At 45.5% G+C, this 16,641-nt stretch overlaps 1 long non-coding RNA gene and 1 pseudogene across 1 annotated transcript in view; one reads left to right on the top strand and one right to left on the bottom strand.

Annotated features, from left to right (window-relative positions):
* The window catches only part of LOC138845511 (uncharacterized), a 30,431-nt gene extending 14,163 nt beyond the window's left edge, over positions 1 to 16,268 (top strand). Inside the window, exons 2-5 of the long non-coding RNA XR_011382799.1 lie at positions 6,484 to 6,592; positions 8,372 to 8,537; positions 10,573 to 10,860; positions 11,574 to 16,268. This is a non-coding gene — a long non-coding RNA (uncharacterized lncRNA). The remainder of the gene's footprint in view (positions 1 to 6,483; positions 6,593 to 8,371; positions 8,538 to 10,572; positions 10,861 to 11,573) is intronic.
* Positions 9,781 to 10,391, bottom strand: LOC138845488 (multifunctional methyltransferase subunit TRM112-like protein pseudogene; annotated as a pseudogene).
* Positions 16,269 to 16,641: the final 373 nt, after the last annotated feature.

Raw genomic sequence — 16,641 nt, 5'->3', positions numbered from 1 at the left:
AAGTTATACTTACTTTTTTGATACTCAAAGTCATAAAAATTCAATTTTGACAAGAAAAAATGATGCAGGCTAGTGGTATAATGCAATGTTCATTAATTCTTGTTTGAAGTAAATTTAACTCCTTGAGTTGTTCTTTGGCAAAACATGACTCAATATTATAACCATACTAGTCTAATATTTGTTAAAATGCTTTGTTCTTATTTTAGAGACTTTTTAAGATCATTTTAAATTGCAAATTAAGGAACCAATAGATAGGGGAGAGAAAAATGTTAAGGAAGCTATAAACACGAGAATGAGAATGTGTCTTGGTACTCAAGATGTGTTTTGAATAACAAAGAAAGCAAGTGATCTTTGTCTAACCTGAAATAAAACTGGTGTTTGGCAAGGAGAGAGAGGAACAAAACAGAATAAATAACTTAGGTAATATAAGAATGTTACAGAAGATTTGTAGCAGATAATTTTGTGTGAGATTACTTTGGCTGAGATTAGAAGTAAATTATTTCTATGAGTTTCTCAAAATTGAGCATTGTTAATTGTTAGGAAAAGAGTTGCAGATTTTTGCTTCCCCACACAGGGCACCAAAATGTTAGGGAAAGAGGTGCAGAATAGAGAGGGAGCAGTGTACAAATTTACAGCCAGACTGAACTTATTCAGAGAAAATAAGTCTGTAGAGGTGGGTGATCAACTGCCCACATGCACACTAGTGGAGCACAGGGCAGAAGGCCCCAACCCCAGGGGCTGGGCCTTTTTATATTTTGGGTAGGGGCCAGTAGGCAGAGGGGAATTCCTGGAACTGGTCTTTCAGGTGTTCAGAGCAACTGGTCTTTCAGGTGGCTGTAAGGGGTGGGGTATGAAGGCAATAGGGTGTGAAATCCAGTTGAGTTTCAAGGGCAAGGAATACATTCCAGTGTTTACCTATTTTGGGCAATGAGGGAGAATGGCTGAGGCTTATGTCATTGTTCCATCAATCCTGACTCTGAGGATAGATAAGGAGAGGGGTGCCGATTTCTCTCTGGCTACTTCCTGCTGATAGGGGGCTTAGACATGGAGCCAGGACTTGAGCAGTGACCTATATTTGGGATCAGATTGATTGAAGAGGAAGAGCAACCTTGCGTTGCTCCTGTGAGTTGGCTTGAGATATAGCAGTTATTTGTTCCTGCAAGAACCTTTGGAATGGATTAATTATGCATGGCAGAAATAGGAGCACTATGATTATGAGGGCAAAAGGAGACACTAGAGCCATGGCCCATGGTGGAAACAATGGCCAAAATGAGACAGAGTTACCTTGTAAATGCATCGTTGTTAGCGTGTCGACCTGAGAGGTGGGTCCTGTGGGGGTGGACTTTTATGAGGGAGATGTAATTAGTTTTAGTGAAGTAAAATGCACCCAGGGAGGGTGCCCTTTGAGTTTGGCTGTGGTGGGGGTAGTCAATATCACCTTGTAGGGCCAGCTCCACTTTTTTTTTTTTTAAGATTTATTTATTTGACAGTAGAGTTACAGACAGTGAGAGGGAGAGACAGAGAGAAAGGTCTTCCTTCCATTGGTTCACCCCCCCAAATGGCTGCTACGGCCAGGCCAGAGCTATGCTGATCTGAAGTCAGGAGCCAGGTGCTTCCTCCTGGTCTCCCACATGGGTGCAGGAGCCCAAGCACTTGGGCCATCCTCCACTGCCTTCCCAGGCCACAGCAGAGAGCTGGACTGGAAGAGGAGCAGCTGGGACTAGAACCCAGCACCCATATGGGATCCCGGTGCCGCAGGTGGAGGATTAGCCAAGTGAGCCACAGCGCTGGCCCCCAAGGGTCCACTCCACTTTGGTTTTAGAGCAGCCTCATTTTGTTTTAAATAAACCCAATCACCAGGTGGAAAGGTAGGGATATAGTCAGGAGGCAGAGAGTGTGGTTTGGGTAGTTGTGTGTCTGCATACATCCATAAGTCAGAGCACATTTCAATAAGAAGAGAGAAAGAGGAGGAAGAATAGCTTCAGATTTCTGTAGAGGAGGGAAGCTAGGTGGAAGGAGAGGCCTTCCATAGGGAATATCAAATGGGCTAAGCATTAAGGGCTTCTGGGGAAGAGATCTAAAGGGAGGAGTTTTACCCAGTCCAACTAAACCTGGGTGGAGAGTTTAGTTAGAGCCTGTTCTAAAATTCCATTCATCCATTCTACTTTTTCCTGAGGAGGGGGGATGATAGGGAATGTGAAAATGCCATGAGCTATGAAGAGAGGCAGATACTATTTGAGTTATTTTAGAGGTAAACTCTGGTCCATTGTCTGACTGATGGAAGCAGGCAATCCAAATCTTGGGTTAATATCATATAATAATATAGTGGAAATGGTGGAAGCTCTTTTGTTAGTAGTGGGGGAAGCTTCCACCCACCCCAGGAAGGTGTCCACCATCACCAGAAGGTACCGTGTTTGCCTAACTGGTGGCGTATGAGTGAAGTCAATCTGCCAGTCCTCTCCCAGGAGTGATCCATGGGCCTGGTGAGTGGGGAATGTGGGTGGCCTGATATTAGAATTGGGGTTAGCAGTTTGACAGATGCAACATGTCTCAGATATGTTACACAGAGTTTCTCTTTTGGCAGGAGTTATGTGTGTGTTTTGTTGGCAGCTGGGCAGATTCAAGAAGAGCTTTAATCAGCTTGTCATTTATTATAGGGGTCCCTCAGGCTTGCCATTTATGGGCATTGGAGTGCATGATATGATAGGCATATCGGGAATCTGTATATATATTGACTGTCTTTCCTTTGGCTAAGGTGAAGGCTTGAACCAAGGCTAATAACTCGGCCTGTTGGGAAGTAGTGCCTTGAGGTAGGGGCCTGGCCTCTATGGCCCTATACAGGGAAGAGGAGGAGGTGACATCACGATGCCCCTCAATTATTGCATACCCAGTGGGAAAAGGGGGAGCTTTAGAAGCTCTACTAATGATCCAATCCAGGGCTTTGGGAATAGGAGTGTCTGAGGTGATGAAATGTAGTCAGGAAAAATCAAGGAAGTCAGGACAGGAATGGGGTTTGAGGGGATGAGAGGAGTGGGGAGGAGAGTAGCTGGGTTGAGAGAAGAGCAGGGATGAAAAGTAACAGTGGGCTGGAGAAGGGTAGAGTGAAGAACAGGTTAAGTGGGTTAGGAAGGCTCAAGGCGGGTGCTTGTAGAAGAGCCTTGTTTAGGATTTGAAACGGGGTCACTAGGGAGGAAGTCTCTTGCAAGGGCTCATCTAGATTGCCTTTGGTAGCATTTATGAAAGTTCAAAGAAATAGAACTATGGATTTTTCACTATGCGAAAGCAATAAGGTTATTCAAAGCATATGTATGTTAGGTAGGAAGTCAGAAATTTAGCCTATGTGTTTGTGAGGCAGGCCTGAAGACCAGCACCTACTGTGAAAGCTCCAGAAGTCCAGCAACTTGCACTTCAAAGTCCTGCTCAGACCCCCCTCCCAGGGGGTCCCAGCCCTTCCTCCCCTTCCAAGGAAAGCTCCCAGGGGAATTCTCTCTGCTCAGGACCGAATGGGTTACTTGATTACATGGGGCAATAAAACCTCCTCAGATGCCCTAAGGGAAGCCCCCCTACTCTGCCAGCAAATCTTGGGAGGAATTTGCTAATTTTTACCCAGCAAACCCTTCCACCTGGATTCTCCATCCTGGAGGAGAGGGGGAGTCTAAAAACCTAGGGAGTCTAAGCAGTCTGCTTGCTCTGCCCTCTGCCTCTCTGCTGAGCCACCCACCTGGCCTGCCCAGGTGTATTCTTTCCACTCAACCATGTAACCTCACTCTCCCCAGTCTGAGCGACTGGGTGCTCTTCCTGTCCCTTCCGTCCTGACGGATGCCCTATCCCCAACAAAGCCTTAGCACTCTGCCCTCTGTCTCACACATGAATTCTTTCTTGTGTGAAGACAAGAACCCCACAGCTTCCATGGCCTTCTCTTCAGTAACATACATATTTGTAATAATCTTGCTGTTTCATTTTGAAATCTATTTTTAATGCAGTTTCTCCTTTTAGTAGTTTCTACTTAATTGGTGATTTTCTTTGTCAAATTTCTAGGCATCTCCTGTAAGTTATTTCTTCCTCCTTGGTTCTGACTCTTGTGACCTAACATTAAAACTGTTTATCTTAGGCCGGCGCCGTGGCTCACTAGGCTAATCCTCCGCCTAGCGGCGCCGGCACACCGGGTTCTAGTCCCGGTCGGGGCGCCGGATTCTGTCCCGGTTGCCCCTCTTCCAGGCCAGCCCTCTGCTGTGGCCAGGGAGTGCAGTGGAGGATGGCCCAGGTGCTTGGGCCCTGCACCCCATGGGGAGACCAGGAAAAGCACCTGGCTCCTGGCTCCTGCCATCGGATCAGCGCGGTGCACCGGCCGCAGCGCGCCGGCCGCGGCGGCCATTGGAGGGTGAACCAACGGCAAAAGGAAGACCTTTCTCTCTCTCTATCCACTCTGCAAGTAAAAAAAAAAAAAAAAAAAAAAAAAAAAAAAAAAAAAAAAAAACTGTTTATCTTAGAAGCTTAAGGTCATAGGATACTTGATTCTTCTGTCTTTTCTTAATGTGTTTAATTTTTTTCATGTAATCAGACAATTCCTTCAGCTTTTGTTTCTAAGGGTATTCTTCTAGTCAAGGTTTTCATGAGGCAGGTGTCATGGCTCACTTGGCTAATCCTCCACCTGCCGGCATCCCATATGGGTGCTGGGTTCTAGCCCAGGTTGCTCCTCTTCCAGTCCAGCTCTCTGCTGTGGACCAGGAAGGTAATGGAGAATGGTCCAGGTGCTTGGGCCCCTGCACCCACATGGGAGACCAGGAGGAAGCACCTGGCTCCTGGCTTTGGATTGGCATAGTTCCAGCCATAGCGGCCATTTGGGGGGGGTGAACCAACAGAAGGAAGACCTTTTTCTCTGTCTTTCTCACTAACTCTATCTGTCAAATAAATTTTAAAAAAAAGATTTTCATGCTCTTAATAATATTTTTAGACAGGAAGATAGAAATTAGCCTATGTGTGTGAAAGCAGCCATGGGAAACAAAACATGTGCTCTGCAGAAGGAATGCAGCAGCCTTAGAAGCAGGCCTAGGAAAGCAGCCCAGTACTTTACACTACAAAACCCTGCCCCTCCAATAAAGGCACACCAGGAGAAACCTGTTTGCTTGGTGCAAAGGAGGTTACTGAGTCTGATAACATTACCTAATTTATACCTGGGAAATATTTTGTCCATGAGTGGAGTGTGTGTGTGTGTGTGTGTGTAGAAACAGTGAGAAGTAGACACCCAGACACCCAACCCTTAGAAATCCCAGTGATTATTAAGTCTTCTCCTCACAGTCAACTTCATAGGGGCATCTGTGGAAATTTACAGTAGGTTTTTAAGAGAGCAGGGGAGCCCCAGGTCTCTGTTCTACCATTAGGCTGAGGCAGAGCTGAAGGACACAGGTGCTGGAAGGTTTGAGGACCACCAGGAGGAATCAGAGAACTTAAGCCTTGTCATCGATCTAGCGACAAGCCATGACATCTGAAACCAGAGACTGTCAACTCTTCCATGACTTCACCACACCAAAGTAATGGGGGGAAAATGGTAATGAAGGAGGGTGACAGGGATGCATGTCTCACAGGAATTTCCATGTGGACAGGCAGTGAGCAAAGCAAGATTTATTTACATGAGAAACCTCTTGCCACAGCAGCCACTAGGGGGTCGCCAAGAGGGGGAGACCTGAAAAATGGAGTGGAGTTTTTTAACCACAATTTGGATGAGCAGAATAATAACAGCTAACAATCTATCAGAGGGACAGAATCATAATCTTGTCTAGCCTGCTCTTGTTAAAACAAAAAACCTTGGAAACAATCCGATAGGCAAATTCTCATGGTAAAACTAGGTTAGAAGGGTGGGATTGTTAACTTCCCTTCTATTCTCATGAGAAAATGAAACTCAGAGGAGTGGGCTCTCCACTTCTGTCTTGCTAATAGACAGGTTCTGGAGAGAAGCAAGTGTCTTGCCCATTTTTAAAGTACTCCCCTTTAGGTCATCTAGTCCTTACACCAGCACACGCTTCCTTAAAACCTCTTTATAAGCCCTCAAATACCCTCCTCCAACAGAATGGCATTCCTGTAACCACAATAAATGCATTTTTCCTTTTCAAATGTTTACCTTAATGAAGGCACCCTCTGTTGCTGTAATCTTGTGAATAATATTTGCATAAGAATTTCAGAAGCCCACTGAAAAAAGGAGATGATTAGGAATGTCAGGCTTTTGCCCCAACTGACAAAGAACCCTCCCCCCCAACTGAGGCAGAAAGCCCTTGGGGTGACACCCTGGACTCCTCTGACTGGGTGGTGGGATGTGCCTCAGAACAAAACCTGAAAATCTGCATAATTGTCAATTGAATAGATCCATTGTTTTATTTGAATCCTCACCCTCCAATTACCCTGTCTCTTTAAAAATCCTCTGTACTGCGTGGTTTGGTAGAAAAGCACCAGTTTGGATTGAGAGAAACTTCTTTTTCTTTCCCCAAGGCTGTTGCTGCCTTCTTGCAATAAACCTTTTCCTCTGGCCAGGCCTCATCTTTGGTGAATTGAAGCAGCGAGCATCAAAAGCTGGATTATTCGCTCAATAACCACATTGGTGAGTGAACCAGAAGTCGGGTGTATTCTTCAAGTGGCCTGACCCTCTCACACTGGTAAGGAGGGCAATGGCCACTTGTACTCCATCCCCAGTGCAGCTTGTGAGCTAACCTGGTGGCTGGGACTCTGGGGACATCCAGCAGCTGTCCTTTCTCTTCCTGCTGCACATTAGCTACCTATTAGCACAATGGCTTCCATTTGTGTACGGAGTCAACAGCTCTGAGACTGAAATTTCTGTCTCTGCTCTTCAGGTTCATGGAATTTGGACCTGGCTTAGGTAATTTTTTGTGGTACTGGTTTGTGTGAAATCGGAGAATACCCCATAAAATCCACACTAAATTGTGGCCCCTTAAAGTTCCCTAGAAATGCTATCTGGGGTGCCACATGTACTACCACAATTTGGGGTGCCATATGATTTCACCATGGGCTTATTACTAAATCCTCAATATTAATAAGCCCAAGAGGGTTCTTGCCTAATATTTAGAGAAAAATTCTAAATACCGGCACAGATAAATGAGGCAGCATGGTACATTTTAAGCTTTTATTTAGTGAGAAAGATGCATAGGAGAGTGAGAGCTTTATTTAAGGGAGAGAGGTGAATAGGGGTTCATATCAAGCACCAGGAACCAGCCACATGGATGAGCATCTAGGCCAGGAAGCCTAGAGCACATGTGCTGAAGGCCATACACCCTGGAGGTGCAGGGTTACAGCAAGCCCTGTCCTGGCAAGAGGCCAGGAAAGAAGAGCGGGCAGCTACACCGTGGCCAGGCTTTTAACCCACTTCCAAAGGGGAGTGGTTAATTAACCTGATTGGCTGGTGGGCACCCAGGTGTGGGCAGGTAGGGGAATGAGGCCACACAGGGGCATGGCAAAGGCATCAGGTAGGGGCATGAGACCACAAAGGGGCGTGGCAAAGGTGTGGTCTTCCAGCTCACAAACCTAATCTATTTTAACCTGTATGCCTGCCTGCTTCATGTAGTAGACAAGATTCTAAGATTTTTGCCTCAGCCCCTCTGTGAGGAAGATTTGGATATGGTCTGGAAGAGTACTCATTTGGTGAAATACGAGTGGTTCAATTTAATTTCCATCCAAAAGCACCTTGAGTTGCGTTGTGGCTGATTGAGCAGCTACAGTTACAATCCTATTACTAAGAAGAAAGTGGTGTTCTATTGTAATACTGCATGTCCTGTATGTGTGTTAAATTTAAGAGAAGTTGGCTGTTAAGTGGATTTTTAAAATATTTATTTCATTTGAAAGTCAGAGTAGGCAGGCATACAGGTTAAAATTGATTAGGTTTGTGAGCTGGAAGGCCACGCCTTCACCACGCCCCTGTGTGATGTGATGCCCCTACCTGGCCACACCTGGGTGCCAACCAGCCAATCAGGTTAATTAACCACTCCCCTTTGGAAGTTGGTTAAACTCCTAGGACATGATGTGTCCAGCCCTTCTCTCCCCTGACCTCTTGCCAGGAGGGGGCTCGCTGTAGCTCCACACCCTAGGCTTCCAGGCCTAGATGCTCCTCCATGTGGCTGGTTCCTGGTGCTTGGTATGAACCCATATTTACCTCTCTCTCTTAAATAATGCTCTCTGCCTCTGCGTTGCTGCCAATAATAAGTGGTGGATAGCAGCTCGAGGTGCTTGCTGCATGTGGCTTTGGCCTGCTCTCTGAGTGGTATGGACACTACCCTAGTTTCCAGACTTTCCCCTCTCTCCTACCTGAACTAAACCCTCACTTTCCTGGCTCTCTGATCTCTTAAAAACCTGTTGTAAATTTCCACAGATGCCTCTGATGAAATTGACTGTGAGGAACAAGAATTAATGCAATAAAAGGTGTTTTTCAAGCAGAGTGCCAACTGAACCTGAAATGAAGATATAATTATCTTTATGTATGTTAGTGTCCAGTACCATCACTGGGACTAGAGTTGCTTTCCAAATTAAATGCTCAAGTAAGTTTTTCAGGCTTCAGCTGTGGAACAATAGGGTTAACTGAGGTTACTAAAAGCAAGAAGTAATTATATTTAATTGATTAGAACTTTTATTTATTTTTCTTTGGGAGTTTTAAAAAGGAGTTGTAACCATAATAAAACCATCTTCCTTCCCTTTTCCGTTTCACATTTTGTATAGCAAAAACCATTTACTGATATTCTGAATTACCTGAATTACTCTGGAGCTACCAGAGTAATTCAACTACCAGAGCTGTGCCAATCTGGAGTCAGGTCTCCCATGCAGGTACAGGGGCCTAAGGACTTGAGCCATCCTCTACTGCTCTCCCAGGCCACAGCAGAGGGTTGGATTGGCAGAGGAGCAGCCAGGCCTAGAACCAGCGCCCATATGGTATGCCAGCACCACAGGCAGAGGATTAACCTACAGTGCCATGGTGCTGGCCTCATATTGGTGGACTTTTGACCCCACTGACAAAGGATCCTCCAACCAACTGATGCTGACTCCCCTGGTTAAGAGGTCTCCATCAGAAAAAAGCTTGGACATCTACATATCATCAGTTAAGGTGACTCATCATTTTATTTCTAACTTCCCTCTGAAGCTACCCTTGTCCTTTAAAAACTCTTTGGGAGAAAGAGAACATTTTACATCAAGAGCTCTCTCTTGGAGCCATGCTGTGGCATAGAGAGTGGGGCCTTCACCTGTAGTGCTGGCTTCCCTTGTGGGCACCGTTTCATGTGCATATTGGCTTCTCTCCTGATTCGGCTTTCTACAGTGCAGGATGGTCCAGGTGCTTGGGCCCAACACCCAGCTGGGGAGGTTCCTGGCTCCTGGCTTTGAATCAGCCCAGCTCTGGCCATTTTGGCTATTTTGGGGGTGGGCCAGCAGGTAGAAGACCTTTCTCTGGCTCTCCCTCTCTCCATGGCTCTGTTTCTCAAATGAATGAATAAAATATTACTTAGTTATTTATTTGACAGGTAGAGTTATAGACAGAGAGACAGAGAGAAAGATTTTCCTTCCATTGGTTCACTCCTCAAATGGCTGATGCAGCTGGTGCTGTGCTGATCTGAAACCAGGAGCCAGGTGCCTCCTCCTGGTCTCCCATGTGGGTGCAGGGCCCAAGCACTTAGGCCATCCTCCACTGCACTCCCAGGCCACAGAAGAGAGTTGAACTGGAAGTGGAGCAACTGGGACTAGAACCCGGTGCCCATATGGGATGCTGGCGCTTGGCCCCAAATGAATAAAATCTTTTTTGTTTGTTTGTTTTGAACCTTTAATGAGAAAAAAAAATATATATATACTATGGAGCGCAAACCTCCGCATGTGCAGTGTGTCACTGGGGGAGGGGGCCGGATCTACCCGCAGGACAGCGGCGAAGCCACGCGCGGTCAGGGCGGGGGTGGCGGTCAGCTCTCGGTCTCCTCATCGCTCAGCAGCATGTTGGGGATCCCGCGGCTGATGGGGAACAGCCATCCAGACTCCGGGCACTGCAGCGTGCCCTCCAACACCTCCACCTCCAGCAGCACGTGGAGCATCTTGCGCAGAAACGCCTTGTCGCACTCGTAGCCCTCGACCGGCTCCTTGGGCACCTCCACCAGGTGCAGGGTGTTGGCAGCCTCCAGGAGCGCCGCCCACTCCACTTTGGGGATCATCCGCGCCATGAAGGTGGGGTTGAACTCCACAGGGTTGATGCGCACCTCGGTGGCACATTCATCTTTGTTGAATTGGCAACCCACGTGGTGAGCCCTAAGGGCCTGATTATTTGTCAGGTAATGGAGTTAAAAGATTTAAAAACTGTTGCAGAGATTTCTATATTTTTCTGTCTCATAACATATGCTATGTCTTATATACATGTACATGTAGTATGTTTAAAAGTTTGTTGTGCTTATTTGTGTTAAAATCAAAATATAATTTTTCAGCTAAGCAGAAACAATATATGAAAGTGATGCAATGTTCATTGCTTTCTATGAAGTTCAATTTTAAAGTTGTTCTTTGGCAAGATCATAACCTAAGAATAACCATACTTATCTAATATTTTAGTTTTTCAGGCAATCTAAGTATAAATGCTCAAAATGAATTGGTGGTCTTTGCTTTCTCTGCACTTTGCTGTGGCACCTTGTGCATCATCATGTCCTTGCAACCTAAGGGTGTCTCCCTCTCATCATCTGCCTGAGAAATGGACTCAAGTATGCAGTGACTGGAGAGGAGGTAAAGAAATGTATGCAGTGCTTGATCAGAATCAGCAACCAGGTTCAAACTGATGTTGCATACCTTGCTGCATTCATAGATGCATGTGAGATGGAGCAAACATTGGCATCAAGAAGACAGGTAAGCATTTCTGCCTCATCCTTGACACCAAGGGGCCATTTTGCTGTTCACTACATCACAGCAGAAGGCATGTGGTGGCAGACATGAGCTGGAGGTGGTATACAAACTGAACTACAAGCTGTGCAAGGTGAGGAGGATGACTGGGTACAAAGGGAATCCCACCCCTGATGGCTCATGATGCTTGTGCCATGCACAACCTAGATCCTCTCCTCAAGGTGATCATGGGATGGATTACTGATTTGGGGACCCTATCCAATTTGACATGAGGTAATAGACCTCAGGTTTTCCTGCCCAGGGATAAGAGCATCTCTGACTTACAGTGGCTGAAGAGAGATAAAGCAGTGTAGCAGCTAGAGAGACCAAGGGCTACTCTGCAGTAGGATGACTTTTTTTTTTTGCTCCAATAAATGATAAATGCTCATAAAAAATAAAAAATGAATTGCTAAATGTAAAAGAGATTTTTCTAAATACATGTACCCTTGGCTTAAAATATACAGAAGGGATTGGGCCTTTTGTTAAATGTTTTCATAAGTTGTTAATACACAGCTATTCAAAATTACTTGCTAAGTTATCACTAAACAATAAGTTACCTACAAGATGGTAGAGTCAAAATGAAGCCTTTGGTAGGGGTGGTATATGTGCCTTTAACAGATAAAAACAATGGTCTAGGTGGGAGTGATTTTATTTTCTGCTCTTTTCTTCCACATGTGCAGGGGATGAACTCTAAGAGCATCAGCTTGACCAGCCCATGATATTTCAGTGGATTGTTCATCTCAGGCCTTAAAGCTTTTTGGAAACCAACAGCATCACAGCTCACTTGGACTTCACACTGTTACTTTCAGCATGAAAATGTGTGGTTTGGTAGGGGTTTCTTATTCCTCAAAGAGGCAGAGAGCCTGACTGGCAGAGGAAGGCTGCAGAATAGGAATGTGTGAGTTACTTCTTTCACATGCACACAGTTTACTTTAAAATAGGAAAATAGGGCTTCTGCAAAATGGAAAATTTTAGTTTATGACTGATTTTGAGGCGTGGCTTTCCTTTTCATGGACACTTAATTTTGTTCTGATGCTAATATACCAAATTTCTTCTGTGTATCAGATAACACCACCATTCACAAGTTAAGATTCTTGGTATTTGGATATCTGTTAGATGCTACTAAGAAAATATAGATAAGCTTTCTTTTTAAAGCTTTTGAGGTGGTGTCACAGAGTAGCATGTTGTAGATACAGTCAACTGCTTTGTTACCTTCCAAGTAGGCATCTGTAAGTACTGAAACTTAAGCTGGCAGGTGATGTCCTGTAGACACTGCTGTTCAGATTGCACATAACTGACAGAGTTCATTCTTTCTCTCTAAAAGTGATAGGGGATTTGTAGCTTAGTGGTTTTTTGTTTATTTCTAATTTGCTGCTAATAATGTATATAAATTTAACATTCTGTGTAAACTGTCATTTGTTACTTCACAGTTTATGCAGTGTTGCTTTGCCAAATAAAAGTTCAAAGTAAAAAAAAATCAAGTTATCAAGGATAAGAAATATTTTTTAAGATTTATTTAAGTATTTGCAAAGCAGAATAACACAGAGAGAGAGAGAGAGAGAGAGAGGTCCTCCATCCACAGGTTCACTCCCCAGAGGGCTACAATGGCTGGATCTTGCTGATCTGAAGCCAAGAGCTGGGGCCCTCATCCAAGTCTCCCACATGGGTGCAGAGGCCAAAGGATTTGTGCCATCCTCCACTGCTTTTCTAGGGCATTTTGAACCAGTGCTCTTATGAAATGCCAACACTGCAGGTGGAGGTTTAACCTACTATGCCACAGTGCTGGCCCCAATAAAAATAATTCTAAATCAACATACCAAAATTTAGAATTCTTTAAAGTTTTATTTATGTATTTGAAAGGCTGAGTTAGAGAGTGGAACAGAAATCTTCAACCTACTGGTTCAATCCCAGATGTCTGCAGCAAGCAAGCACTGGGCCAGACTGAAGGCAGGAGCCTGGAGCTCCATTCAGGTCTCCTACATCTGTGGCAAGGATCTAAACACTTGTGCCATTTTCCTCTGCTCTTCCCAGGCCATTAGCAGGGAGCTTGATCTGAAGTAGAGCAGCTGTGACATGTGACCATATGGATGCCAGCATCACAGGTGGTGGCCTTACCCACAACATCACAATTCCAGCCCTGACATTAAAAATGTTCAAGGTACAACCAGCATCATAGGTTAAGTGCAGTCTGTGGGGAGCAACTCGGACTAGACTGTTACTGGAATTAAGACTTATTCTATGCATCTGCTCTCCCACAATATGGCGCTGGGAGAGGAGGAAACAGCTTCTACACAGCTGCCTCCAGTTCAACCAATAAACAGCAGGACCTGCTCCTGATTGGAGGAGAGCAGCATACTCGGCGTGTGGGTAGCAGAGATGGGATTGGCGGAAGAGGACTATAAAGGAGGAGAGAGACAACATGCACCAGGAACATCTAAGGGGAATACCTGTGCAGCCCCCGAGAGAGCCGGCTGGCAGTGTGCCGCTCCCCCGCGGAAGTGGGGAAAGTGGCAGGGGGAACTGCCCTTCCACGGAGGTGGAAGGGATGGTAGCCAACCCGGGAAGAACCAGCAGCAAACCCGGGGAGGGCCGAGCAGATGAAAAGAACAACGCAGGGTCCTGTGTCGTTCCTCCGTGAAGAGGGGGAGCGACAGCAGTCTATCATACCTGCATCCCATAAGAGTGCATAAGAGTCCAGACTGCTGCACTTCTAATCCAGCACCCTGCAAATGTGCCTGGGATAGCAGAAGATGGCCTAAGTGCTGTGACCCCTGCCACACATGTGGGAGAACCACATGGACTTCCTTGGCTTCTGGCTTCTTCAGCCTGTCCCAGCTCTGGCTGTTGTAGTCAGTTGGGAAGTGATCCAGATGATCCCTTTCTCATTGTTTTTATTTTTTTGGAATTCTTTCAAATAAATAAAACTAGGATTTATACCCTACATTAAGTTAGTAATTTTTTTTACAAAAATATAAATATTAATGATAATTTTTTGCAAGAGGTTTTCATATTTGATTTTTAAGTCTAATAACTTTCTACAACACATTTATTTGAAAGGCAGAGATACAAAGAGAGAAAGAGGGAAAGAAAGATTTTCTATCCAATGACTCTACCCAAATGACTGGGGGTTGGGTCAGGCAGGAGCCAGTAGGCAGGAGCCAGGAGCTTCTTCTGGGTCTCCCATACAGGTTCAGGGGCTCAAGTACCACATTTCTCTGCTTTGTCCCAGGTGCATTAGTAAAGAGCTGGATTGGAAGTTGAGCAGCTGGGATTCAACTGAGCTGGTACCCATATAAGATGCTGGCACTGAGGTGGAGGCTTAACCTTCTATGCCACAGTACCTGCCCCAGTCTAATAACTTTTAAAAATTTTGAGAGATAAAGAGAGGGAGAGATAAAGTGAAATGTCTTCCATATACTAGTTCACTCTTCAAATACCCACAATGGCTGGAGCTGAACCAATCCAAAACAGGAGCCAGGAGCTTCTTGCATATCCCCCATGCTCAAGCACACCTTGCACTGCTTTCCTAGGATTAGCCTACAATGCCCTCTAAATAACATTTTCAACCATCTAATCAACTGCAACTTCTTGTTTTTTATTTTTATTTATTTGACAGATAGAGTTAGACAGTGAGAGAGACAGAAAGGTCTTCCTTCCATTGCTTCACCCCCAAATGGCTGCTATGGCCATTGCAGTGTGGATCCGAAGCCAGGAGCAAGGTGCTTCCTCCCTGTCTCCCAGGTCTCTCATGTGGGTGCAGGGGTCCACACACTTGGGCCATCCTCCACTGCCTTCCTGAGCCACAGCAGAGAGCTGGACTGGAAGAAGAGCAACTGGAACTATAACCCAGCACCCATATGGGTTGCCAGCACTGCAGGTGGAGGGTTAACCAAGTGAGCCACCAACTGCTTTTCTAGGATTAGCCTACTACACTACAGTGCCTGGTCCCTCTAATAACATTTCAACCCTCTCCTCAACTGCAGTTTTTTAAAATTTCCATTTGATTGACTCATTTCCAACAACTAGCCATCTCTTAAAAGCTATTTTCTCCTCCTTTATTGTTTAGTTATGGCCTGTCATTAAAAATGCTTGTCCTCAGGCCGGTGCCATGGCTCGATAGGCTAATCCTCCATCTTGCGGTGCTGGCACACCGGGTTCTAGTCCTGGTCGGGGCATCAAATTCTGTCCAGGTTGCTCCTCTTTCAGGCCAGCTCTCTGCTATGGCCCAGGAGTGCAGAGGAGGATGGCCCAAGTGCTTGGGCCCTGCACCTGCATGGGAGACCAGCAGAAGCACCTGGCTCCTGGCTTCCGATCAGTGTGATGCACCGGCTGCAGCACGCTGGCCACGGCAGCTGTTGGAGGGTGAACCAATGGCAAAAGGAAGACCTTTCTCTCTGTCTCTCTCTCTCACTGTCCACTCTGCCTGTCAAAGAAAAAAAAAATGCTTGTCTGTGGGGACCCATGAGCCGGCCATGGGCCCACATGCTAAGGCTTGGCTTGCTGATCATTGGCATTAGTTACTGCTGTGTGGATGTTTATGGTTTTTGTTGAGCTGTGATATCAGGACCATTTCATAACCCCAGGCTAGAGTCAAAACAACTATGGCCTTGGGGCTTCCCATACTTCTTTTCCCACTGACCAAGGCTGAGAAAACACCAGGTGGAAGCTTGTTGTTAACACCTGGGTCGCCTGCTATGTGACCAGGAGCTTGATTGGATGAAGGCACATGATCACCTTTATGGTTGGACAAGGAGTGCATGGACTGTGCGTGATCAGGCACCCGATTGGAGTGCCGCTGCATGGACTATAGCATGGACTAAGCTTGCATTACATGCTTCTGCAATGATATACTATATAAGCCATTCATGAAATAGTAACGGGAGCTTCCCCTTTCTTTCGGAGCTCCCCTTGCTCAAGGGTTTCTCTTTCTATCCTGTTTAAATAAAGTCTACTGAAGACCCATCAGCTGGAAGCAGTGTCGTTCCTTTGCGGGAAAGGGAGCAACAGGTGGTGCTGTGACTCGGATCACTGAAAGAGTATGGATCCTTTTCTGGAGCTGTGTGAAGATTGCCTAGTTATGCTCACAGTGCTGTAAATTCTACAAAACATAAGTACAATGTGAACATGGATCAATTGGCTACTGTGACTGAGGTGTTCTTTGACAGTCCCTTTGATGAGAGATTAACAAAATGGATTAATAACAGGACATTCAGGACCTGCTGCTCTACATGGTATGTCATTACAAAAATCAACAAGGAAGGTTATGCCCAATAAAGGGGGTGCTATAAAGATGGGCAGCAGTGACATGTACAAAAATTGTCCAAAAGTCAAAAATCAAAATAAGGCTCCTCCTGGGATTTGCTTCCAGTGCTAAAAGGGAAGGCATTGGGCCAATGAATGTCACTTCAAAACTGCTAAAGAAGGTAATTCATTAAAGAACAGAGTTCAGGAAACTGGAAGTGGGGCCAGCCTCAGGCCCTCCGTATAGAGATCTGTGGACCGTCTTACTACAGTATCATTAAAGCCATGGAGCCATGTTTATTGCAACATTCTGTTAATCTATGCTCCTTTACCATCTTTCCTGTAAATAATTTTAGTGTGCACTACAAGGCTTGCAGCGTATTTCTTGCAGATTAAACTAAAAGTAACTAAGTCTGTGCACAGCAGACAGCTGAAAAATAATTTACTGTCACAAATTGGCGTAGTTGGCAGGATCCGCAAGTATACAAAGCAATGCCTTTCTTTAAA

The sequence above is a fragment of the Oryctolagus cuniculus genome, chromosome 15 (assembly GCF_964237555.1).
Source record: "Oryctolagus cuniculus chromosome 15, mOryCun1.1, whole genome shotgun sequence".
Classification (NCBI taxonomy): domain Eukaryota; kingdom Metazoa; phylum Chordata; class Mammalia; order Lagomorpha; family Leporidae; genus Oryctolagus; species Oryctolagus cuniculus.
The sequence above is the reverse complement of the archived record's forward strand: the minus strand, read 5'-3'. Positions and strand labels throughout refer to the sequence as shown.